A 24,041-nucleotide genomic window follows, 5' to 3' on the forward strand; every position below is an offset into this window, starting at 1 on the left:
ACTAGTGTGTATGTGAGTGGTGTTGTTGTGTGTACAGTGTTTGTTCACACTAGTGTGTATGTGAGTGGTGTTGTGTGTACAGTGTTGTTCACACTAGTGTGTATGTGAGTGGTGTTGTGTGTACAGTGTTGTTCACACTAGTGTGTATGTGAGTGGTGTTGTGTGTACAGTGTTGTTCACACTAGTGTGTATGTGACTCGCTCCTTCTGATTCTCTGGGTTTGTGACTCTGTTGTGGAAAACAGTTTAAATAAACCAGAGACAAACTGAAACATCCGAGACACAAACACTTGTGAGAACAGCTCCACAGAGAGAACACCCCTCTGACACAGAGAGAACACCCCTCTGACACAGAGAGAACACCCCTCTGACACAGAGAGAACACCCCTCTGTCACAGAGAGAAACACCCCTCTGTCACACAGAGAGAACACCCCTCTGTCACAGAGAGAACACCCCTCTGTCACACAGAGAGAACACCCCTCTGTCACAGAGAGAACACCCCTCTGACACAGAGAGAACACCCCTCTGACACAGAGAGAACACCCCTCTGTCACAGAGAGAACACCCCTCTGTCACAGAGAGAGAAACACCCCTCTGTCACAGAGAGAACACCCCTCTGTCACAGAGAGAGAACACCCCTCTGACACAGAGAGAAACACCCCTCTGTCACAGAGAGAACACCCCTCTGACACAGAGAGAACACCCCTCTGTCACAGAGAGAACACCCCTCTGACACACAGAGAGAACACCCCTCTGTCACAGAGAGAACACCCCTCTGTCACACAGAGAGAACACCCCTCTGACACACAGAGAGAACACCCTCTGACACAGAGAGAAACACCCCTCTGACACACAGAGAGAACACCCCTCTGACACACAGAGAGAACACCCCTCTGTCACAGAGAGAGAACACCCCTCTGTCACAGAGAGAGAACACCCCTCTGACACTGACACAGAGAGAACACCCCTCTGTCACACAGAGAGAACACCCCTCTGACACACACCCCTCTCACAGAGAGAACACCCCTCTGACACACAGAGAGAACACCCCTCTGTCACAGAGAGAACACCCCTCTGACACAGAGAGAAACACCCTCTGTCACACAGAGAGAACACCCCTCTGTCACACAGAGAGAACACCCCTCTGACACACAGAGAGAACACCCCTCTGTCACAGAGAGAACACCCCTCTGTCACAGAGAGAACACCCCTCTGTCACACAGAGAGAGAACACCCCTCTGTCACAGAGAGAACACCCCTCTGACACAGAGAGAACACCCTCTGACACACCCCTCTGACACAGAGAGAACACCCCTCTGACACAGAGAGAACACCCCTCTGTCACACAGAGAGAACACCCCTCTGACACAGACAGAACACTCATATTCCACTGAGTCTCTGTGTCCTTTAGTCCAACACAAACTGAACCACATCAGACACAAGGAAACATCTGATCTTTTCATGTCTGAACCACACAGATGTGATGTTTTCACATGTGACCAGGACACTTGGATCTGTGCTCCTGAAACTGATCCATATCTGATCTTTAACATGTGACTTGAGTGTGAACAGTCAGGTCACATTCATCCACCTACACGTCATCAACAAGACACAAACGTCACTATTCTGCACTGAAGTAGAGAAAACTGTTCATGATCCATGTGACTGAAGTGAAGCACATCTCCACTCACCACAAAACACCACCACCAAAAACCTGCTCCTTCTCCTTCTCAATCTCCTCCTTAAAACAAGTCAGTTGTTCATGTTGTGGCTCCGGTACGAGAGGAACTTTAAAATCTCCAGGTGCTCGATGCTGCGTCCATGTTTGTTCAACTTGTGTAAACACAGAGACGCTCGCTGCGGTTGACGTCGTCGTGTCTCCAGTGTCACATGTGGGACACTTTTGGACCGTTTAATGTTCACACTGGAGTCACATACAAGTCACATTTAACTGGAAATGTGAACGACCTCGAAAAAACATCAGATTTCACAAAAAAATCTGAATTGAGCGTTAAACCTGCAGACTGAACGTAGACTTATAGTCTGAAAAATACAGGTAAAGTGAGTTTGAATTTACTCACGTTTTTACTTTGTTGTCACAAAACCCGACTTCAATACTAAGAAACAGATTCAGTTATAAAAAACAACTCTTTTTTTAGACACAGAATGTGATTTTCCACATTAAACGTTGGTACTTTCTTTCCTTTTCCCATGTGGCTTTATATAAAACTATCAAACTTATCCCAGCGTCTTCCAAGTCGCTCACCGAGGGAGTTTGGAATTACACCGATGTGTTGCGTAACAAAAATGTGGTTAATTACTCGACTATTACGGCTGCATGTGTCATTCTGGAGCAAAACTTTACACACGAATAAACAGACGCTGGTTTGTGTTTAGAACAGGAGCTCACAGTTTTACAGCCTGAGCCAATTTCAAATGACCAGAATGATTCACATACCACAAAACCAAACAAACGGTTCTGCTCAGAAACACTCTGCGCCGCCGTTTTGGACCCTCACCCACACGCAGTGAGGCGGCTGAGTGGTTAAACACTCATGCCTCACAGCAAGAAGGTCCTGGGTTCACCTGGGTCTTTCTGTGTGGAGTTTGTGTTTCTCCTCATGTCTGGATGAGTTTCCTCCAGTTTCCCCCATGAACACAAAACCTGCTCCAGGTCCATGAACACAAAACCTGCTCCAGGTCCATGAACACAAAACCTGCTCCAGGTCCATGAACACAAAACCTGCTCCAGGTCCATGAACACAAAACCTGCTCCATGAACACAAAACCTGCTCCAGGTCCATGAACACAAAACCTGCTCCAGGTCCATGAACACAAAACCTGCTCCAGGTCCATGAACACAAAACCTGCTCCAGGTCCATGAACACAAAACCTGCTCCAGGTCCATGAACACAAAACCTGCTCCAGGTCCAGAACACAAAACCTGCTCCAGGTCCATGAACACAAAACCTGCTCCAGGTCCATGAACACAAAACCTGCTCCAGGTCCATGAACACAAAACCTGCTCCAGGTCCAGAACAGAACAGTTGATGGTCAAGGTCAGTTAAACACAATCAATTCAATCATTGTGTCCTTAGGCAAGACACTTCACACACATTGTCTAATATGAAAGTGGTGTGTGTGTGTGTGTGTGTGTGTGTTGTGTGTTGTGTGTGTATGTGTGTGTGTGTATGTGTGTGTGTGTGGTCGGAGGGACCGATGGCGCCGATTGACATGGCAGCTGTTTTTTGAGTTTCATCTGGAGTTACTTTCTCTTTCTGATTCTGCAGTGGGATTTATCCTCTGCACATTTATCAAACCAAACACACGTGACAAACACAGATACATTTGTGAACTTTTATTAGACAAACTTCATCCACACGTGTCTGTAGATCTGTTCTCTGCTCTGGGCTCCTCCACAGGAAGCGGCGAGTGGGAGAGACACTCAGAAAACCTCCATCTGGACCGTTTTCCTGCAGGACCCAAAATAGAATCTTCAGAGTCTCGTCCCAATCTCGTCCTGGTCACTTTTTCCTCCGTCTGAGCTCAGGGTTTCCTCCACTGACGTCATTCTCCCCAAATCTGGACTAATCTCTGCTCTGGTCTCTGGTCTCTGGTCTCTGGTCTCTGGTCTCTGGTCTCTGGTCTGGTCTCTGGTCTCTGGTCTCTGGTCTCTGGTCCCTGGTCCCTGGTCTCTGGTCTCTGGTCTCTGGTCTCTGGTCTCTGGTCTCTGGTCTCTGGTCTCTGGTCTCTGGTCTCTGGTCTCTGGTCTCTGGTCTCTGGTCTCTGGTCCCTGGTCCCTGGTCTCTGGTCTCTGGTCTCTGGTCTCTGGTCTCTGGTCTCTGGTCTCTGGTCTCTGGTCCTCTGGTCCCTGGTCTAGTCTCTAGTCTCTGGTCTCTGGTCTCTGGTCTCTGGTCTCTGGTCTCTGGTCTCTGGTCTCTGGTCTCTGGTCCCTGGTCTCGTCTCTGGTCTCTGGTCTCTGGTCCCTGGTCTTGTCTGTCTCTGTCTCTGGTCTCTGGTCTCTGGTCCCTGGCCCTGGTCTAGTCTCTGGTCTCTGGTCTCTGGTCTCTGGTCCCTGGTCTAGTCTCTAGTCTCTGGTCTCTGGTCTCTGGTCTCTGGTCTCTGGTCTGGTCTCTGGTCTGGTCTCTGGTCTCTGGACTCTGATCTGGTTTTAAGTCTTCTTCCCAGAGTCCAGGTCGGAGTCTCTGTTCGGTCTAGTCTGCCTCTAGTCCTGGTATAATCCAGGTTTAGTACTTGTTTAGTCCTGATTTAGTCCTGGTCTGTCTCTGGTGGGTCTCTTTGAGTTCTTGGTTTAGTTTTGGTTTAATCCTCACAATCATAAAGTATAAAACCTCCTGTAATTGAACAAATAACAATAATAATAATAATAACAATAATAACACTCATATCCACGTCACATGATCAAATGTTGTGTCCCGGTTTCTTGACATAATCTTACAAATGCACAAGCGCAAAAATGAACTTAAATCAATTTCATAAACCAGGAAAAATACAAACCGTGAGCTGCTTTAGCGTCAGAAGCTCAGGAGCTACGAGACTCACAATCCACTGCACAGAATCAATCAACTCAACTTTACAACATATAAACCATAAACACTATAGACACATCAGCCAGTTTGATCAGATCAATCAGCTCTGATCACATTTGTTTACGTTTTACAGAAACGAAACTTAAAGTTTGTATGGAGGATGTTTTTTGTTTCAAGTTGTCAGTGATAGATTATAGATGCAGTCGCCTTGTAATTATGATGACCAAAAAAAGAGAATAAAAATTCATCAACTCTGGACGTGGTGGGGCTAAACATTTGCCAATAGATAACGACACTGCCTCGTTATCTGTGAGCTGACAGGCTGTCAATCAAACTCCCTACGTTTCTAGTGTAACTGACTTGCCTGCGCCGCCGGTACGTGGTTTACGTACGACTGTCACACAGTCCACAGACGCAAGACGCACAGACGCTGTTTACTCCACCAACGCAACAGTTAATGAACATAAACTGTTAGCGGTGATAAAATCAGCTGCTCCTTGTCCCGCTGATTCGATTCAGCTTCTGTGGGACTAAATGACTCGACTCTGTGGATTATGTGAGTTGTTTTTGTGACAGAAGAGGTGCTGATGATGGTGAGTCTGTTCTGTGTGTGTGTTTACAGGAGATAGTTCATGTTTTAGTTTTTCAGCGTCACACGAGTGCAGGTTGTACATGTGCAGGTTTAGTGCAGCTCTTTATTTTACAGTCATTTCACTCGTTTGGACAATTTATTTATGTCTCTACTGTTGTGGTGAAAGGCTGGAAAGTGTCTTTTGGACGCATGTGACTCAACTTTATGTTGCAGTAACCGGGAATACTGCGTTTACATGTCACAGTATCACAGTTACTATCAGAATAAACCAGCTACAGTAACTCGGTTTCTACTAACCTGGACACTGAAACCAGGTTACTGCGTTTACATGAACCATGAAGAAACCGGGAAACTCAAAAAACCCGATCATAAGCGGGTTATTGATGTGCATGTGAACACACTGACAAACAAGAGAAAAGACAGTTAATGAAAGGTTTTTTTAAAGAGAGTTGGTTTTCAGGGCTTTTTTTTAAACATGGGGAGTGTGGATGAGTCTCTGATGTGTTTGGGCAGACAGTTCCAGAGGTGGGGGCAGCGGCGGAGAAGAAGGCCCGTCCCCCCCGAGGTCTTATGTTTAGTCCTGCTGGGGGGAGACAGGAGGTTGGCGTCGGCTGATCGGAGGACACGGGCGGGGGTGTGGTGGTGGAGCTCAGAGAGGCGGGGGGGGGGGCAGGTTGTGGAGGGACTTGTACACGATGGTGAGGAGTTTGAACTGAATGTTCCGAGGGATGGGGCCGGTGGAGAGGACAGGGGCGATGTGTTCACAGGAGGAGGCGGGGAGGCAGCAGAGTTCTGGATGTACTGGAGTCTGTTGAGGAGTTTGGAGGCTGAACCGTAGAGCAGATGGACTGAGGGGAGAGGGACGGGCGGAGGCGAGCGATGTTCCGGAGGTGACAGAAGGTGGTTTTGGTGATGTGTTTGACGTGGCGTTCAAAGGAAAGGGTCTGGTCAAAGAGGCCGCCGAGGTTACGGAGGCGGGAGGAGGAGGAGGAGACTGAGGAGCCGTCAGTGGAGAGGGAGAGGTTATTGTGAGCCTGGTGAGTGTTTTGGGGCCGATAATGATTATTTCAGTTTTGCTGCAGTTGAGTTGGAGGAAGTTTAAGTGTAGCCAGGACTTTATTTCGGAGATGCAGTTTGTGAGGGTGTAAAGTGTGGCCGAGGTTATGGTTTAAATGTAAAGTCGTCAGAGTTGTTCACACTTTTCATGAATTAGTTCAAAGTTCAGTTCATTTTTTTTTAAACTTATTTTTCAAACAGACTTCCAGTTTACAACAACTTTACAACATATAAACATAAACTCTAGATCCACATCAGCCCGTGTGACTTTATCATGTGTTTAATGTGTTTAAGGTGCAACTTTGACACATTCGTCTTACAGAAGTGAAAACTTTAAACCACACGGTTCATTTGCATAAACTGAGCTGATGCATCAGTTTCTGTCGGACTGAAGGACACGACTGTGTGTGTGTGTGTGTGTGTGTGAGTGTGTGTGTGTGTGTGTGTGTGTATGAGAACATCTACTGTTGTGTTTGTGTGTTTCCATCAGCAGATCTGTGTCGTGTGAACAGAAACACTCTTATTAGAGTTTTTAAATTAACTTCTGTAACAGTGTGTTTGCTGTGGTGAGTGTGGACAGAAGGTAAATCCAATGTGTTCTGTTCGTTTCTCTGTGGACCTGATACAAACGACTAAACGCCTCAGTCGAGTTTGATCGACTTTACACGGACAAACCCAGAGTCAGTGCTGCGCGTGTTGGTCCTGCTGCAGCTGCAGCTGGAGTCGTGTTTGTGTTGACGCTCGACTGTGGTTTCACGATGTTACGTGCGAAAACACTGACGAGCGCCTTGTCACTCGACTCATCAGGTGAAAACAAATCCTGACGTTTAATTGACCCCAACAGTGACGTCGTTCATCTCACAGAATCTGAACAAATTCACGTTCAAGTTCTTGATTTACAAATGTGTCGCGTTCAGTTCAAAGTTCACTGAAAATGAACGTGTTCAGTGAATGTTCCTTTGAACTCGTTCATACACAAGTTCCTCGTTCGTTTCCTGTTTTTTCTCATTTCGTTTGTGTTTCAGTTTAATATTGTAAATCTCAGAAAATTTGCATTCACACCTACCCCCTATCCCCGCCCACAGCTCTGCATTTTCTTTGCATTTTTTTTGTTTTGTTTTCTTTTTGTTTTCTTTACGTTTTTTTTTTGTTTTTTTTTTTTTTTTTTTTCTTTGTGTTTTCTTTTGTTTTCTTTGTGTTTTCTTTTTGTTTCTTTTGTTTTCTTTGTGTTTTCTTTGTGTTTTCTCCTTGTGTCTTTGAGCTTCGTCCATGAAACTTTCTTATGGACAAATTTGTACTTAAGTTTTTTTTTTCCTTATGAACATTTTTGTTCATTCACAGAACTTTTTCTTAACTGGAAATGTTCTTCCGGAAAAACAAATCCTCCAAACAGTCAGGAGCACTCGTAACAACAAAAATTCTACAGTTTTAGAATATTTTTTCTCTGAAAACGTAACAAAAAATTCTACTTCCTCCATGACTGAAAGTGATATATTTTCTTAAATTATTTGATGTGTTCTGTTGGGTCTAACAGACTTTCTACAGGCTGCAGTGAGGCTGAAGTTGCTCCTCCTGATCTCCTCCTCTTCATCGTCGTTCTCTTCCTCACACTTCATGTGTCAGAATAACAAACACATATTGTTCATGTGACGTCCACTGGAAGTTCAGAGGCGTTTCTAACCAAATACAGATCATTTTTTTAAATGTAAATGAAATGTAAATGAGCGTGGAGGAGTTTGTGTCTGAGCTGTTGGTGAATTCGGTGCGTCTGTCACTTAAGAAGGAATCCAGCAGCGTAAAAACTTTTTGTGAGTTTTGTCTCAGCTGGAAGTGGAAGTTATGAACACTTTTTAAAAAAAAGATTCATGAATGAGGCTCAGAGTTTGTAGTGAAACGTCTCGTCTGTGTTTGACCCTTTAACTGAACTGAGGGTGAAGAGTGAGGAGAGACATTCAGCCGTGGCACAAAGGAAACGTCTTCAGTTCTTGAGCAGGAAAGTTTCTCAGAGGAACTTAAAGAACCGGTTTAAAGTGAACGTGTTTAAGCAGGAAGTCCAGCAGCTGCAGACAGATACACACACACACACAGACAAAGACACACCACACACACAGAGACACACACCCATGCACGCACACACACACACACACACACACACACATCACACACACACACACACACACACACACAGACACACACACACACACACACACACACACACAGACACACACACACACACACACACACACACACACACACACAGAGAGACAAACACACACACACACACACACACAGAGACACACACACACACAGACAGACACACACACACACACACAGAGACACACACACACACCCATGCACGCACACACACACACACACACACACACACACACACACACACACACACAGAGACACACACACACACCCATGCACGCACACACACAGGCAGAACATGCAAATTCTCTTGATACTTTGCAGCTGATGTCACGACATTCTTCTGTGAGTGTGAAGTTTTATTTGAACAGAATCTGACTGAAGCTGAAACAGAGTTGAACATTTTTGCGGAAGTGAAATTAATTTATTATGAGATTTAATTTTTAATTTAATAAAAAATGAGTTCTGTCAAAAATGTCACGTTTTTCACAAGTTAATGCAAAACAAGTTTTACAGAGTAAATTTTTTATGGTGAGATGAACTCTCTTTGTGACTGAGTGAACTTTCATCAGCTGCTAGAAACAGAAACACTAAACCCTCCACACCGGGCTGAGGCTGACGCCGACGACTGACCGAGGGACTGACGCTGAGGCCGACGCTGAGGCCGACGCCGACGCCTGACGCCGAGGCCGACGCGCTGAGCCGACGCTGAGGCCGACGCTGACGCCGAGGCCGACGCCGAGGCCGACGCGAGGCCGACGCGAGGCCGACGCTGAGGCCGACGCTGAGGCCGACGCCGACGCCGAGGCCGAGGCCGACGCCGAGGCCGACGCTGAGGCCGACGCTGAGGCCGACGCCGACGCCGAGGCCGAGGCCGACGCTGAGGCCGACGCTGAGGCCGACGCCGACGCTGAGGCCGACGCCGACGCTGAGGCCGACGCTGAGGCCGACGCTGAGGCCGACGCTGAGGCCGACGCACACGAAGAAAACACAAAACAAAGTCCAAAACACTCGTGTCCATCACTGACAAGGACCACGGACAGAAACAGAAGCTCCACACAGAGACGCAGCTCATCGTCCGGGCGCCATCGAGGACCAGGAGAGTCTGGAGACGCCCAGAGAACAAACCCAGAGTCATGGGCCTCATCACTGATACTTTTGTGAGGATTCATGTGGTGCCTCCACAAACACTTGGTGCCCTGTGTGTGATGTGTGTGATGTGTGTGTGTGTGTGTGTGTGTGTGTGTGTGTGTGTGTGTGTGTGATGTGTGTGTGATGTGTGTGTGTTGTGTGTGATGTGTGATGTGTGATGTGTGAGTGTGTGTGTGTGTGTGTGTGTGTGTGTGTGTGTGTGTGTGTGTGTGTGTGTGTGTGTTGTGTGTGATGTGTGTGTGTGTGTGTGTGTGATGTGTGTGTGTGTGTGTGTGTGTGTGTGTGATGTGTGTGTGTGTGTGTGTGTGTGTGTGTGTGTGATGTGTGTGTGTGTGTGTGTGTGTGTGTGTGTGTGTGTGTGTGTGTGTGTGTGTGTGTGTGATGTGTGTGTGTTGTGTGTGTGTGTGTGTGTGTGTGTGTGTGTGTGTGTGTGTGATGTGTGTGTGTGTGTGTGTGTGTGTGTGTGTGTGTGTGTGTGTGATGTGTGTGTTTGTGATGCGCCTCCACCACATCCACAATCTGACGGAGCAGCTCCACCGCAGCAGCAGGACTCACCTCATCCACAGTTTCCCATGAAACTGATCTGTCTCCATGGAGAATGTTCCAGAGTGCGGCTTTAACTCTTTAACTCTCTGTTTCTGTGGAATCCTGCAGGTGACCTCCAGAAAGTTACAGACTGTATCTTTAATTATTTTCCACCTGAACATTTAAAGTCACATTTGAGCTGCTGAAGAAGTTCAACTCAAACAACGTCACAGGAAAATGAATCACTGCGGGACTTTTCCCCAAATCTATAGATAGATATATATATGCTTATGTTTACATTGTGTCTCCATGGTAACAGCTCAACATTTCACCATACACTTATACTAGTATGTAGCTCACCCCCAGAGTCACACATTCCCTCAGTCTGGACTGTGAGTCTGTGAAAGTTTCACTGTTTGATTTACGATTTGTTTCTTTTGGCTTTGACCCTGAGTCGATTTCAGACGCAAAAACTTCCTCCTCGTCTTTTGCAATTTCTCTCCTCCTCCTCCTCCTCTCTCTCTCTCTCTCTCTCTCTCTCTCTCTCTCTCTCTCTCTCTCTCTCTCTCTCTCTCGTTGTTCCTCTTCTCTCTCTCTATCTCTCTCTCTCTCCTCTCCTCCTCTCTCTCTCTCTTCTCTCTTCTCTCTCTCTCTCTCTTCTCTCTCTCTCTCTCTATCTCCTGATCTCTCCTCCTTCTCTCTCTCTCTTAATCTGTTCTTTCTTATCATGTTTCTCTCCCGGTTATTTTCTCCCTCCTCCTCCTCCTCTTTCTCTCTCTCTCTCTCTCTCTCTCTCTCCTTATCATGCTTCTCTCTCCCTCCGTTCTTCCCCCCATTTCTCTCTCTCTTCTCTCTTCCTCCCTCCCTCCTCTCTCTCCATCTCTATTCTTTTTCTTTCTCATTTATCTTTTCTTTCTTATCATGTTTCTCTCCCCTCTGTTCTTTTCCTCTCCCTCCCTCCTCTTCTCTCTCTCTCTTCTTGTTCTCTCTGTTCTTTCTTATCATGTTTCTCTCTCTGTTTTTTTCTCATCACGTTTTTTTTTTCTTCTAAATTCTCGCCCACATGTTTCTTCTGTTTTTTTCTCTTTTCCCGAGTTTTTATTTAACCCGATTTAACCTGGACATTTTTCAAACTCCAAACTCAGAACTGAGTCGTTTTCAGGGTCAGAACCGTGACCCGAATCACTCAGAAAACGACCAGAAAACCTACAGAACCCGACAGAACCCGACAAAACCTGAAGTCCAACAGAACCGGACCAGAACCGGACCAGAACCACCTGAAGTCTACAGAACCCAACAAAACCGGACCAGAACCACCTGAAGTCCAACAGAACCCGACAGAACCGGACCAGAACCACCTGGAGTCCTGCAGAACCGGACCAGAACCACCTGGAGTCCTGCAGAACCGGAACCAGAACCACCTGGAGTCCTGCAGAACCGGACCAGAACCACCTGGAGCGGTGCAGAACCGTCAGTTCCGTGTCGGCGTTGTTCTTCGGGTTTGTGTGAAAGAATGTCAAAGAAAATAAAGAGAAGGTCAAACCCAAACAGAGCGGAGGCTTCCTTGGCGACGGGCGAGTGTTTGTTGTGGTTACGGTTGCCGTGGAGATGGAAACAGGAAGTGAAACGGGGGGAGGAGGGAGGAGGGGGGGGGGGGTGTTTCCTTTTAAAGAAGAAAAAGTTTCCCTCGTTCGGCTCCAGAAAAATGTGAGTGACGTTTGTCTGAGACCGAAACACGATTAGAGCTGTGGGAACAGACCAGGACCAGGACCAGACCAGGGACCAGACCAGACCAGACCAGACCAGGACCAGACCAGGACCAGACCAGGACCAGACCAGGACCAGGACCAGACCAGGGACCAGGGACCAGACCAGACCAGGACCAGACCAGACCAGACCAGGACCAGACCAGGACCAGACCAGGACCAGGACCAGGACCAGGACCAGACCAGACCAGACCAGACCAGACCAGGACCAGACCAGACCAGACCAGGACCAGGACCAAGACCAGACCAAGACCAGACCATGACTAAAACAGGACTAGACTAGGAATAAACCAGGACTAAATCAGAACTAAAACAGGACTAAACCAGGGCTAAACTAGGGCTAAACCAAGACTAAACCAGGACTAAATCAGGATTAAACCAGGACTAAAAGAGGACTACACTGGGACTAAATCAGGATTAAACCAGGGCGAAACCAGGACGAAACTAAGGACTAAAACAGGATTAAAAACAAGACTAAACCAGGACTAAAACAGGACTAAAACAGGACTAAACCAGGACGAAACTAGAACTAAACCAGGACTAAAACAGGATTAAACCAGAACTAAAAGAGGACTACACTGGGACTAAACCAGGACTAAACTAGGACTAAATCAGGACTAAACCAGGACTAAATCAGGACTAAACCAGGACTAAACCAGGACTAAACCAGGCGTTTGTCGGTTCAGTTTCAGAGTCGTCGTGTTGTTTTTTTCTTATCAGAGAAAGTTTGATGTAATAAAGTTTTGATAATCAGAGTCATAAAGACGAGACGAACAGGAGCTCGGGTCATAAACGACTCGAAACACAAACACACAAACTGCTGCTGTTGTGCCCTTGAGCTGCACACTTCTAACACTTCACCCGAGTGTGAACAGAAACTGTAAACAAAAACATTCTACATTTCAGAACGGAGGAAGATGGAGGCAAAAGTGAAGTGGAACATAACGAGAGAGTTTCCAGCACATCAGAAAAAATAAGAAAGTGAAAAAACAACAATTTTCTTCATTATTTGTCTCCAAAACCAAATTTAAAAAATAAAACAGAGTTTCAGTTTTCGATTTTGTGTTTCAATGAAAAATGGATAACGGCCGTTTACTGTTTTCATGATTGAAACTGTGAATGCTGGACTGAACCAGGACTGAACCAGGACTGAACCAGGACTGAACCAGGACTGAACCAGGACTGAGACCAGAACTGAAACGAGGACTGAGGCCGGGACTGAGACGAGGACTGAGACCAGAACTGAGACCAGACTGAACCAGGACTGAACCAGGACTGAGACCAGGACTGAGACCAGGACTGAAACGAGGACTGAGGCCGGGACTGAGACGAGGACTGAGACCAGAACTGAGACGAGGACTGAGACCAGAACTGAGACGCGGACTGAGACCGGGACCAGACCAGTTCAGTCCGTTATCCGTTTTTTCCATTTTTCATTTAAACACAAAATCGAAAACTGAAAAAACAAATCATTATCTGTTTTTTTATTTTGGTTTTGGAGACAAATAATGAAGAAAATAGTTGTTTTCTTTTCTTTTCTTTTTTTTGGTTTTGTTTTATTTTGAAAAACAAATGGCCGAATGATACACAGATTCTACCGTCGAGCGAACAAATCCTAATACTGTGAGGTCACACGGTTTCCACAGAGTGAAACCGGCTGATGAATCAGGGTAATAATCATCCACAGTTTCACATAAAACTGATCTATCCCCACAGAGAATGTTCCAGAGTGTGGCTTTAACTCTCTGTTTCCATGGAATCCTGCAGTTGACCTTCAGAAAGTCACATATTGTATTTTGAAGTGTTTTCTGCCCCGTCGTCCGTAGCAACCAACTCTTCCTGCTCGTCCAACAGATGAAGTGTGTCTTAAATTCATCACTTTTCCTCCTGATAAAAACTCTTTTGTTCTGACGGAGCAAATCTGTGAATCTTTAACTCTCGTTTTCCATCTGCTCCAGAAACATGTTTTTATTTTACACCTTTCAAATGTGGAAATCTGGAACCGTTTGACTGAAACTCGTCACATTTACAGTCGAGTCGAGTCGAGTCTGCGGACGAGTTTCCTTTAATGAAAAACCTGCCGACGTTTCACTGAATCATATTAAAAATCTGATTAAATCTTTTACTTTATTAGAAAATATCAAATCTCCGCAGTCATTTTTTTGAAACACATGGACACATAAAATGGACTCCAAACTTTAGCCTGGCTGTGTAAGTCTTTTTTATTTGTCACTATGTATTTATCTGTCTTTATATCTGCTGATTTTTTTTTTTTTTTCATTTATTATTATTGTTATAATAATAATTTTTTTATGTTAGCTTTTATTATTATTATTATTATTATTATTATTATTAATATTATTATTATTATTAATTTATTTTGGGGGGGTAATTGCACTAATGTGATGTTTTGGTAATTTGCTATTGAAATGTATAAATGCAAAAATAAATAAATAAATACAAAATCTTGAGACAGTCCAAACACTGGCTTTTTAATGTGTTGTGGCTTTTTAATGTGTTGTGGCTTTTTAATGTGTTGTGGCTTTTTAATGTGTTGTGGCTTTTTAATGTGTTGTGGCATTTGCATTAAAATAGAGTCCCGCGGTCATTTTTGTTGTGGCTTTTTTTTTTTTATGTGTTGTGGCTTTTTGTGTGTTGTCTAAATTAGATCTAAACCAGGTCTAAACTAGATCTAAACTAGATCTAAACCAGGTCTAAACCAGGACTAAAACCAAGTCTAAACCAGGTCTAAATTAGATCTAAACCAGGTCTAAACCAGGACTAAACCAGGACTAAAACCAAGTCTAAACCAGGTCTAAATTAGATCTAAACCAGGTCTAAACCAGGACTAAAACCAGGACTAAACCAGGACTAAAACCAAGTCTAAACTAGATTTAAACTAGATCTAAACCAGGTCTAAACTAGGACTAAACCAGGTCTAAACCAGGTCTATACTAGGATTTAACAGGACTAAATCCTGCTGTGTGGACGTGTCTATCAGTGAGTGTGTCACATGTTCATCAATAACCCGGTTATTGATCCATATCCCGGTTCTGTCAGTATTTGTGTTACTGTGTTTACATGTTCACTGAGAAACCGAGACACTCATATCCACGTCACATGATCAAATGTTGTGTCCCGGTTTCTTGACATAATCTTACAAATGCGCAGGCGCAAATATTAATTTAAATCAATTTCATAAACCAGGAAAAATACAAACCTGTGAGCTCCTTTAGCATAAGAAGCTAAGGAGCTACGAGATCTCCCACAATCCACTGCGCAGAATCAATAAACTCAACTTTACAACATATAAACCATAAACACTAGAGACACATCAGCCCGTTTGATCAGATCATTCAGCTCTGATCACATTTGTTTATGTTTTACAGAAACGAAACTTAAGACCGTTTGGCTAATTAGCATAAACTGTTAGCGGCGATAAAAACAACTCGCTCCTTGCGCCGCTGATGTGATCAGTTTCTTTTGGACTAAATGACTCGACTCTGTGGATTATGTGAGTTGTTTTTGTGACAGAAGAGGTGCTGATGATGGTGAGTCTGTTCTGTGTGTGTGTTGTACAGGAGATAGTTCATGTTTTAGCTTTTTCAGCGTCACACGAGTGCAGATTGTACATGTGCAGGTTTAGTGCAGCTCTTTATTTTACAGTCATTTCACTCGTTTGGTCACTTTATTTATGTTGGTCAATTTATTTATGTCACTACTGTTGTGGTGAAAAGACTGGAAAGTGTCTTTTGGACACATGTGACTCAACTTTATGTTGCAGTAACCGGGAAACTGCGTTTACATGTCACAGTATCACAGTTACTATCAGAATAAACCAGCTACAGTAACTCGGTTTCTAATAACCTGGACACTGAAACCAGGTTACTGCGTTTACATGAACCATGAAGAAACCGGGACACTGAAAAAACCCAATCATAACCGGGTTATTGATGTGCATGTGAACACACTCAATAATATTTTTAATACGGTTAAGTGTCAGAGTCTTTGTTTCTCTACAGCAAATCAAGTAATCCATAGTAATCAGATTACATTACTCACTTTAAGTAATTTAATGGATTATGTTACAAACTACATTTTGTCTTGTGTAATCTGTAATCTGTAGGGGATTACATTTTAAAAGTAAATTTCCCAACACTGTTCATAAACACAGACGACACGTCTGTAAATTCTACTGAAAATACAAATGACTTTGACATTTTCTTTACAATAAATAATACAGTTTTGTCTCATTTTTCGTAATTTTAATCATCTTTGTTTAAACTTCACACACACACACACACACACACACACAAACACAACACAAACACACACACACACACACACACAACACACACACACACACACACAAACACTCACGTCTCAATTCTGTTTCCTCAAATTAAGAAATTGAAAAATGTTTTGTACATCTGATCTTTGTTAAAGATCCACATGACGCTGTTTCCTCTTCTGTTCTGTTCTGTTCTGTTCTGTTCTGTTTCTGTTCTAACGTCGTTTCCTCGTCATAAACACACACACTGCAGCTGTTGTTTTTTTGTTTCATTCACACAAGTTTAACAGGTTTAACTCGAGTTCTTCTCTCAAACTGAAAACAGTCGTGACAGAACGTTTCCATCCGTCCCAGAGGAGCAGCACATGTGTCTGTCAGACTCACAGGATATTGAAAATAAAATGTATTTTCAGTTCTTCTGTTCTTCGTCTAATGTTTCTCAGTGTTTGTTTGCAGAGTCTGATGAGGAGAGACTGGAGCGTTTGTTTGAGGCGACGTTTATATGACGACGTCTGAACAGAAGAAGTAAAAGTGTCGGTGCGTTTTCACTTTTTATTCCGTGTTTATTCGAGTGTTTTCAGGAGGAAATCTGCTGCAGACGATGACGCGAAAGTGTGTGGAACTGGACTGTGTTTGACGCAGGCGACTCGGTGGAGACGTTTGTGACGTAAACTCGTACACGACCTGAGCTCATGTGACCAGAGTTTTGTGTCTTGGGCAGTGTAAACAGAAACTCTACAGCAGAGTGTGTTCAACTTTTTTAACGTTTTTAAGCCCCAAAAACTCCGTCACGTCTAAACGAAAGACACTTCGCATCAAATATTTTGTCGTTTTTACTCAAGTGTTTTTCGTGTAAACAAACTCTTACTGGACACTGAACATGAATCTGTGTTTCTTTCGTTTATTCGTTTTTCAAAATAAAACCAAAAATTAAAAAATATATATTTTCTTCATTATTTGTCTCCAAAACCAAAATGAAAAAAACAAAAAAACAAAAAACGGACTGAACCAAGTCACTGAGACCAGGACCAAGACTGACCGGGACCAGACTGTGATTGAGACCGAGACCAGACCAGGACTAGACCTGGACCAAGACTGCGACTAGACCAAGACGAGACCAGGACTAGACTGTGATTGAGACCGGGACCAGACTGGGACCAAGACTGCAACTAGACCAGGACTAGACCGAGACCAGACCAGGACTAGACTGTGATTGAAACCGGGACCAGACCGGAACCGAGACTGTAACTAGACCGGGACTAGATCGAGACCAGACTGTGACTGAGACCAGGACCAGACCAGGATCAGACTGGGACAGAGACCACGACTAGACCAGGACTAGACTGGGACCAGACCAGGATTGAAAACAGTTCAGTTCTGGTTCAGTTTTTTAACCGTTTTTTATTTTATTTTTTTTTCATTTTTCATTTAAACACAAAATCGAAAACTGAAAAAACGAATCTTTATCTGTTTTTTTCATTTTGATTTTGGAGACAAATAATGAAGAAAACTGTTTTTTTTTTCCATTTTCTTATTTTTGGTTTTATTTTGAAAAACAAATGAACGAACGACACACAGATTAATATGAAATATATTTTCTGTCCTTCTGTCTTTTGTCTCAGGACCTGTTCTTCAGTGTTTAATGTTCTTCAGTGTTTCATGTTCTTCAGTGTTTCATGTTCTTCAGTGTTTAATGTTCTTCAGTGTTTCATGTTCTTCTGTGTTTAATGTTCCTTCAGTGTTTCATGTTCTTCAGTGTTTAATGTTCTTCAGTGTTTAATGTTCTTCAGTGTTTAATGTTCTTCAGTGTTTCATGTTCTTCAGTGTTTCATGTTCTTCTGTGTTTCATGTTCTTCAGTGTTTCATGTTCTTCAGTGTTTCATGTTCTTCTGTGTTTAATGTTCTTCAGTGTTTAATGTTCTTCTGTGTTTAATGTTCTTCAGTGTTTCATGTTCTTCAGTGTTTAATGTTCTTCAGTGTTTCATGTTCTTCAGTGTTTAATGTTCTTCTGTGTTTCATGTTCTTCAGAGTTTAATGTTCTTCAGTGTTTCATGTTCTTCAGTGTTTAATGTTCTTCAGTGTTTCATGTTCTTCAGTGTTTAATGTTCTTCAGTGTTTCATGTTCTTCTGTGTTTAATGTTCTTCAGTGTTTCATGTTCTTCAGTGTTTAATGTTCTTCAGTGTTTCATGTTCTTCTGTGTTTAATGTTCTTCAGTGTTTCATGTTCTTCAGTGTTTCATGTTCTTCAGTGTGTTTCATGTTCTTCTGTGTTTCATGTTCTTCTGTTTATGTTTTCATGTTCTTTCAGTGTTTAATGTTCCTCAGTGTTTCATGTTCTTCAGTGTTTTCATGTTCTTCAGTGTTTCATGTTCTTCAGTGTTTAATGTTCTTCAGTGTTTCATGTTCTTCTGTGTTTCATGTTCTTCAGTGTTTCATGTTCTTCAGTGTTTCATGTTCTTCTGTGTTTAATGTTCTTCAGTGTTTCATGTTCTTCAGTGTTTTAATGTTCTTCAGTGTTTCATGTTCTTCAGTGTTTCATGTTCTTCAGTGTTTCATGTTCTTCAGTGTTTAATGTTCTTCAGTGTTTCATGTTCTTCAGTGTTTAATGTTCTTCAGTGTTTCATGTTCTTCAGTGTTTCATGTTCTTCAGTGTTTAATGTTCTTCAGTGTTTCATGTTCTTCAGTGTTTCATGTTCTTCAGTGTTTCATGTTCTTCTGTGTTTAATGTTCCTCAGTGTTTAATGTTCTTCAGTGTTTAATGTTCTTCAGTGTTTAATGTTCTTCAGTGTTTCATGTTCTTCTGTGTTTCTTGTTCTTCAGTGTTTCATGTTCTTCAGTGTTTAATGTTCTTCTGTGTTTAATGTTCTTCAGTGTTTAATGTTCTTCAGTGTTAATGTTCTTCAGTTTAATGTTCTTCTGTGTTTGTTTTCAGAGTCTGATGAGGAGCGACGGGAACATTTGTTTAAATTTCATGTTTTCAAGTCGGATCGTGGATGATTTGTGTTCAAATCCCGCTGCTCCGTGAGACGACACTTTGCGTTTGACGTGTGATCTGTCGGACGATTGTTTGTGTGTTTTATAAACTCGTGTGGGCAGCAGCCAAACGAAGCAGGACACGAAAGAAATCAAATAAACTCAACGCCACTGACGTCCAAACACCTTCAACAGAATCATCTGGAGCATTTCAGTCCTGGAACTGATGATCTCCACTGAACTAAAGGGAAAAAAGGAGATGTTCACTTGAAAACTACCACTTCATGACATCACAAGGTGGAACAGAGCGTTTTGATGTTTGGAGAAGTAAACAGACGAATAATAAAAACTCAAACACGACTCCAGTTCTGTTTTTGACGAGGAGACGACATTAGAACACGACTTAAACCTCACACAGTCACATTTGTGTCACATAAAAACTTTAAATTATATATTGTGTTAAAAAAAGAACATTTTGAGTCCACATCATCAAACTAAAATCTATTTATTCAACTATTTTAGTTCCTTGTCTTGGAAAGTTGTGTTTTTTTTTTATATGTATTTAATGTTTATTGTGATTTTTAGCCAAACCTGATGAATAAATAAATTATTTATTTATGGAGCAACGTGACATTTTATCTGTGATTTTATTTTTTTAAAGTTTAAAATTAGTTTAAAATCTGCAAAACAAACTCACCTACAAATATAAATAAAACAACTGAACCAAAACCCCGTTTAATCCTGCTGTAGTCCTGGTTTAGTCCTGGTTTAGTCCTGGTTTAGTCCTGGTTTAGTCCTGGTTTAGTCCTGGTTTAGACCTGGTTTAACCTGGTTTAGTCCTGGTTTAGACCTGGTTTAGTCCTGGTTTAGTCCTGGTTTAACCTGGTTTAGTCCTGGTTTAGTCCTGTTTAGACCTGTTTAGTCCTGTTTAGTCTGGTTTAGTCCTGGTTTAGACCTGGTTTAACTGGTTTAGTCTGGTTTAACCTGTTTAACCTGGTTTAGTCCTGGTTAGTCCTGGTTTAGACCTGGTTTATTAGTTTCCTGGTTTAGTCCTGGTTTAGTCCTGGTTTAGACCTGGTTTTTTCCTGGTTTAGTCCTGGTTTAACCTGGTTTCCTGGTTTGACTGGTTTAGTCCTGGTTTAGTCCTGGTTTAGTCTGGGTTTAGTCCTGGTTTAGTCCTGGTTTACCTGGTTTAGTCCTGGTTTAGTCCTGGTTTAGTTTCTGGTTTATCCTGGTTTAGTCCTGGTTTAGTCCTGGTTTAGACCTGGTTTAGTCCTGTTTAGTTAACCTGTTTACCTGGTTTAGTCCTGGTTTAGGTTTAGACCTGTTTAGTCCTGGTTTAGTCCTGGTTTAGACCTGGTTTACTGTTTAGACCTGGTTTAGACCTGGTTTAGTCCTGGTTTAGTCCTGGTTTCCTGTTTAGTCCTGGTTTAGTCCTGGTTTAGACCTGGTTTAGTCCTGGTTTTAGACCTGGTTTAGTCCTGGTTTAGTCCTGGTTTATCCTGGTTTAGACCTGGTTTAGTCCTGGTTTAGTCCTGGTTTAGTCCTGGTTAGACCTGGTTTAGTCCTGGTTTAGTCCTGGTTTAGTTTAGTCCTGGTTTAGACCTGGTTTAGTCCTGGTTTAGTCCTGGTTTAGACCTGTTTAGTTTAGTCCGGTTAGTCCTGGTTTAGTCCTGGTTTAGTTTCCTGGTTTAGTCCTGGTTTAGTCCTGGTTTAGACCTGGTTTAGACCTGGTTTAGTCCTGGTTTAGACCTGGTTTAGACCTGGTTTAGACCTGGTTTAGTCCTGGTTTAGTCCTGTTTGTTTAGTTTACCTGGTTTAGTCCTGGTTTAGTCCTGGTTTACCTGGTTTAGTCCTGGTTTAGACCTGGTTTAGTCCTGGTTTAGTTTCCTGGTTTAGAACCTGGTTTAGACCTGGTTTAGTCCTGGTTTAGTCCTGGTTTAGTCCTGGTTTAGACCTGGTTTAGTCCTGGTTTAGTCCTGGTTTAGACCTGGTTTAGTCCTGTTTAGTCCTGGTTTTAGTCCTGGTTTACCTGGTTTAGACCTGGTTTAGTCCTGGTTTAGTCCTGGTTTAGACCTGGTTTAGACCTGGTTTAGACCTGGTTTAGTCCTGGTTTAGTCCTGGTTTAGACCTGGTTTAGTCCTGGTTTAGACCTGGTTTAGTCCTGGTTTAGTCCTGGTTTAGACCTGGTTTAGACCTGGTTTAGACCTGGTTTAGTCCTGGTTTAGTTCTGGTTTAGTCCTGGTTTAGACCTGGTTTAGTCCTAGTTTAGTCCTGGTTTAGACCTGGTTTAGACCTGGTTTAGTCCTGGTTTAGACCTGGTTTAGACCTGGTTTAGACCTGGTTTAGTCCTGGTTTAGTCCTGGTTCAGATTCTTTTTCTCGACACAAAAGTTTCTTTGTTTTCTGGAGGAGTTTTTTTTTTTTTTCGTTCTCTGGGAGGAGTCGAGTCTTTTCCACATGTTCACTCACACTGACGCTAAAGCTGCACTGCGGAACTTTGCGGTCGGGCATCTGTCACCCGTTTGTTTCCACGGAGACGTCAGCGCTCTGTCTGGAATGTTCCACAGTGCGACTTTAAACAGCTCCACTTTAGCATTTAATCAATCACAGGAGGTTTTAAAGCTCAAATATACTTAGAAAAACAGACGTTGTGACTGTGAGCGGGGTCGCCTCTCCACAGATCTGACCTGGAACTGTAGATATAAACCCACCCTCCACCAGAAAAGTTACGTAATGCTCTTTAAACGCCTTAAACAGACGCACATTATAAATCCATTCGTCAAACGCTCGTCCGGCGGCTGTTCCCACACTCGGCCTCCAGAGACTCAAACTTCCTCCAAACTTTTTATTTAAAGCCTCGGACGCAAAAAACTCCGTGTTTTTTGTTTTTGTTTTTTGTTTTGTTTGTTCCGACCGTTGCCGTGGAGACCAGACGCCGATTTCCTCACCGTGGAGTTTGGGACGTTCTCGCTTTTACACGGGATTGGTTTCGGGGAGACGCTAAAAATGGAGATGTTTCTGCTCTGTTTGTTTGACCTGGAATGTCCCTCAGCGCGGCATTAAAATGATCAGACCCCAAACTAAAATCCTGCTGAGTTACAGGTCGGGTCTGTGGAGAGGCGAGCCGACCTCACACACTGAACGTGTGTTTGTATTCAAAAGAAAAATGAGTGAAAAGTTTAAGATTTAAGTTTAATGTCACACTCTGGGACATTTTACACCAAGCAACAGCATCTCCATGGCAACGAGGAGGTGGCGTACCATCCTCTGAAACATGACATACAGCTATGCACGTTTAAAGCCCCACTGCGTAACATTTCAGCCAATAAACAGACTCGAACAGGAGCATTTATTTGTTTAAAATGCTCAGAAAATCCTCCAGAGTGGGCTCGCCTCTCCACAGACCTGACTCAAAACTTAACGCGAGGGCTCGGTATGTTTGTCTTGTTGTCTCCATGGTGACAAATAATAAACAGGTTAAAGCCCTAGGGTGGAACATTCTAGACAAAACAATAACATCTCTGACATCGTGACAGAGCGAACGCAGAAAACACCCAAAATCAAAACAACGGCCGAGTGTTTTTAAAGCCACAATGCGTCACTTTTCTGACATGAAGTAAACCTGTTGTGTGTGTTGTGTTGTGTGTTCATGTGTGTGTGTGTTTGTGTTGTGTGTGTGTGTGTTGTGTGTGTGTGTGTGTGTGTGTGTGTGTGTGTGTGTGTGTGTGTGTGTGTGTGTGTGTGTGTGTGATGTGTGTGTGTGTGTGTGTCGTGTGTGTGTGTGTGTGTGTGTGTGTGTGTGTGTGTGTGTGTGTGTGTGTGTGTGTGTGTGTGTGTGTTGTGTGTGTGTGTTGTGTGTGTGTGTTTGTGTGTGTGTGTTTACTGTGACTGGGGCTCGCGTCTCCACAGACGTGACTCTTACCTGGTGTTTTTATTGATAAACACAGACTCTTACGTCTCTCCACAGATCTGACCTGTAACCTGACCTGGTGCTGTCGCCTGCCCGTCTCCATGGAGATAGAGAAGTTTAATGCTGTAGTTTGGAACATTCTGGAGCACAGGATCTTCACATGTTCATGTTTTGTAGATTTTGTTCATGTTGTTTTGTGTTTTATTCTTTTACAGTTTGAACGAGATGATTTCAAATAAAGATGTTTTTGTTTTGTCTTTACTTTAAAACAGAAAAAGAAAAACTCACCCAGAGTAAAGTACTGCAGTAATACAGACGCAGTAAAGTACTGCAGTAATACAGACGCAGTAAAGTACTGCAGTGATACAGACGCAGTAAAGTACTGCAGTGATACAGACGCAGTAAAGTACTGCAGTGATACAGACGCAGTAAAGTACTGCAGTGATACAGACGCAGTAAAGTACTGCAGTGATACAGACGCAGTAAAGTACTGCAGTGATACAGACGCAGTAAAGTACTGCAGTGATACAGACGCAGTAAAGTACTGCAGTGATACAGACGCAGTAAAGTACTGCAGTGATACAGACGCAGTAAAGTACTGCAGTGATACAGACGCAGTAAAGTACTGCAGTGATACAGACGCAGTAAAGTACTGCAGTGATACAGACGCAGTAAAGTACTGCAGTGATACAGACGCAGTAAAGTACTGCTGCAGTAAGTGCAGTAATACAGACGCAGTAAAGTACTGCAGTAATACAGACGCAGTAAAGTACTGCAGTGATACAGACGCAGTAAAGTACTGCAGTAAATACAGACGCAGTAAAAGTACTGCAGTGAATACAGACGCAGTAAAGTACTGCAGTAATACAGACGCAGTAAAGTACTGCAGTGCAGTAATACAGACAGACGCAGTAAAGTACTGCTGCAGTAATACAGACGCAGTAAAGTACTGCAGTAATACAGACGCAGTAAAGTACTGCAGTAATACAGACGCAGTAAAGTACTGCAGTAATACAGACGCAGTAAAGTACTGCAGTGATACAGACGCAGTAAAGTACTGCAGTAATACAGAC

General features: G+C 43.3%; 3 protein-coding genes and 1 long non-coding RNA gene across 4 annotated transcripts in view; 2 read left to right on the plus strand and 2 right to left on the minus strand.

Annotated features, from left to right (window-relative positions):
* LOC129410602 (zinc finger protein 286A-like) overlaps positions 1-3,508 on the plus strand; it is a 46,815-nt gene extending 43,307 nt beyond the window's left edge. Inside the window, exon 3 of the mRNA XM_055159074.1 lies at positions 3,423-3,508. The gene's annotated coding sequence lies outside the window, so the exon portion shown is untranslated. The remainder of the gene's footprint in view (positions 1-3,422) is intronic.
* The window catches only part of LOC129410510 (zinc finger protein 271-like), a 688,773-nt gene that overhangs the window by 280,990 nt on the left and 383,742 nt on the right, over positions 1-24,041 (minus strand). The gene's annotated exons all lie outside the window — the stretch shown is intronic.
* Positions 15,255-19,530, plus strand: LOC129410639 (uncharacterized). Its single transcript, XR_008632953.1, has 3 exons — positions 15,255-15,343; positions 16,540-16,620; positions 19,016-19,530. It is a non-coding gene; the product is annotated as an uncharacterized LOC129410639 (long non-coding RNA).
* crip2 (cysteine-rich protein 2) overlaps positions 20,743-24,041 on the minus strand; it is an 81,837-nt gene continuing 78,538 nt past the window's right edge. The window contains exon 9 of the transcript XR_008632929.1: positions 20,743-20,797. The gene's annotated coding sequence lies outside the window, so the exon portion shown is untranslated. The remainder of the gene's footprint in view (positions 20,798-24,041) is intronic.

Source organism: Boleophthalmus pectinirostris, unplaced genomic scaffold, assembly GCF_026225935.1.
Source record: "Boleophthalmus pectinirostris isolate CB_2022bp ecotype Guang Dong unplaced genomic scaffold, ASM2622593v1 HiC_scaffold_10, whole genome shotgun sequence".
In the NCBI taxonomy this organism is placed as follows: domain Eukaryota; kingdom Metazoa; phylum Chordata; class Actinopteri; order Gobiiformes; family Gobiidae; genus Boleophthalmus; species Boleophthalmus pectinirostris.